This window comes from Solanum tuberosum, unplaced genomic scaffold, assembly GCF_000226075.1.
Source record: "Solanum tuberosum cultivar DM 1-3 516 R44 unplaced genomic scaffold, SolTub_3.0 scf00039, whole genome shotgun sequence".
Taxonomy (NCBI): domain Eukaryota; kingdom Viridiplantae; phylum Streptophyta; class Magnoliopsida; order Solanales; family Solanaceae; genus Solanum; species Solanum tuberosum.
In genome coordinates, this window is record NW_006238968.1 from 844592 (window position 1) to 847363 (window position 2772).

The window sequence follows — 2772 nt, forward strand, 5'->3', positions numbered from 1 at the left end:
AATTTTAATTAGATCATTATCTTCTACTTGTATTATTTCCCTTAACACTTTTAATTCAAAAAATGAATCTAAACCATCAATATCATAATAACTATCACATGATAAAGAAAGTTCAAAGTTAAGACAAAAAAAAAAATTCTCATCATCTAGTGATCTCAATATTTTACCACTAAATAAGAAATCAAAAATATTTCCATATGTTTCAATTGATTTAAATCTATTTTGAAGTGAAAAAATAGTTTGATCTACTCTACATATATAAAACAATCAATTCTAAAAGGTTCTTCAAAGGACTTTGTGATTTCGCTATCCACATTTTCATCAAATTGTTTCTTACGAAATTCAGTTTATTTTCATCTCATATGCAATTTCCTTAGTAGAAATCATAACACTCATAATACATATAATTATTATTTTTTAAATAACATATATAAGTAATTGTTTTTTAAAATGGGGGTCCCAAAATATATGGGGCCCCAAGCGATGGCTTTAGTGGCCTAGGGGTTAAGACGGCCCTGGGGATGTGCTTATACATATCTCCCAAAAAAGAGTGAAAATAATAATAACAAATAACAAGGCAAAAAAAAAAAGCAAAAATAAACTGAGAAAATGTCCTCTATAGTAAGTTGGGATGGATCCACTAAGGTTTGTTTAACAAATTTAAGTAATATTTTAACTTCAAACTTATGCATCACTTACAATCTTTTGAGATGCCAGTACCACTGATCTAGGATATTCTACAAAGATCCAAGTGGATTTTGTTTGGTTGACAACATGCTATCTTGGACAAAGAATTTATTAAGTCCGCCCAAAAAGTCTTAATCGGTATTTTATTAAATCGGATTAAAAGTTTTATTAGCTCCTTGTAGGAACAAATGAGTAATTAGCTCAAGTATCAGCAGAATTTTTTAAATCCAGTTAATGGGAAAGTAACAAAAAACAAGAGGGACAAGTTTTTTTTATGATGGTGTTGTCCAGGCTGGCTTATGCACACCTTGACTATACAGGCGGGTAACTAATTAATTTTTTTGCCTTCGCTGGTATCTAAACCTGAGATCTCATGGTTCTTCTCCCACTTCATTGACCACTAGGCTACACCCTTGGGTAAAACGAGGAGAGGAGAGTTGTAAAAAAATTAAAATCTTATGCAAACTTTTGTAGTTTCTCTGGTGATTTTATGAATCTCTACTTTGGGAGGTTATATCTGGTTTTTCGCTCTAATCAATAAATATATTCCTATACTTCAGATGTTCTAGGATCAACCACGGCCACCTTTTTCTCTTTCATACATACATGGGTCATGACTTGTGCCTGACTCAGCCAAGGATATCTTAAGGGATAGAGAACTCAAATACACCCTCTCTTTTTTTGGTAAAGTAATAATTCTATTGATTTGGGATAACTCTCTTGTATACAAGCAATATACGAGAAAGGAGAGAACCTACACAAAAATATGGTTCTATAGAAAAGACATGCAATCATCTATACAAATGAGGAACTCGGGGTGCACCAAAATAAACCAAAAAAGGAGGATATTCTCAAATACTGGTCCCTTTTGTCTAGCACAAGGTTTATTTGGAACTCTCCGGGAGTATATATTCAGTCACAATATACGTAATCTGGGACAACTTCTAAAATTAGTCATGGATCATGGACAAATATATTTACAAAGATGTTTAATGGCACTGATTTCTATAAACTACTTTTCAATTAACTAGCTTGCAACTTTAACACTTGATCAATGAGTATAATTTTTTTTCTGAAACTTGTAGTTTTTCTTGGAGACACTTAAACTCTTCCAAGGTACTCTAGAGTCTAGACTGGAAGAAAAGAAAAAATTTCCAAGGTACTCTAGAGTCTACACTGGAAGAAAAGAATTCTTGACATATTCACCGAACAAGTGCTCTATGCTAACACTTCTGGCAATCTTGTAACAGACACATTGCCTTACCAGGAAACGGATAGGTCAGTGATGAGAGATGCTCCTACAGAAACTCACATCTCGGTTAAAGAGTCTTACTCAATCACCTTCACTACCCACAGGCCACAGATGGCAGTGAATAGTAGCAAGGTGAAATTTGGGTTTAGGAAACTAGATTGGATCATGATTATAGCATGAAAAATCCTCTTAGGTTATCAGAACTACGACGGCGAACTGCATTACAGAACATAGAAAATACAGATCTGCAAGATCTTTTGAAATCTTAGGGCATCTCCAACCCAATCCTCTATTTTACTCTCCAAATATAGAGTTCTCTATTTTTTTCAGACAACCAACTCCAATCCAATTCTCTATTTTACTCTCTAAAAAGGAATTTTTTTCTCTCTCCTCAATATTATATTATTATTTCTATTTCATTCTTATTTTCTTATTTCATAATATAAATCCTTTATTTCTTTTTTCCCAAATAATTACTTTATATAATTTTTAATGTGATATAAAATTATTTTTTATTCTAAATTTTTAAATAACATAAATTCCAAGGAAATATAATATAATACATAAATAAGGGGACAAATTCAAATAAAAGTGACATACAATTACATAAACACTCAATTTTCAAAATCATTACGTTGCTCCCATAAATGCTCTAAATGCATTACGAAATTCAAAATGATCATTTTTGTCCTTAATTTTTTTATGTCTAGCTAAAAATTGTTCAAACCGGAGATTTTCATCTATCACCATTTCTATAGTTGGATTTGGAGCCTCTACGGCATCTTGAATTGGTGCATTGAGATCACGTTCATCCTCAATTATCATGTTATGCA

General features: G+C 31.9%; 1 protein-coding gene across 1 annotated transcript in view; it reads right to left on the reverse strand.

The window, feature by feature from the left end:
* LOC102577907 (calcium-dependent protein kinase 3) overlaps window positions 1-2772 on the reverse strand; it is an 11362-nt gene that overhangs the window by 5572 nt on the left and 3018 nt on the right.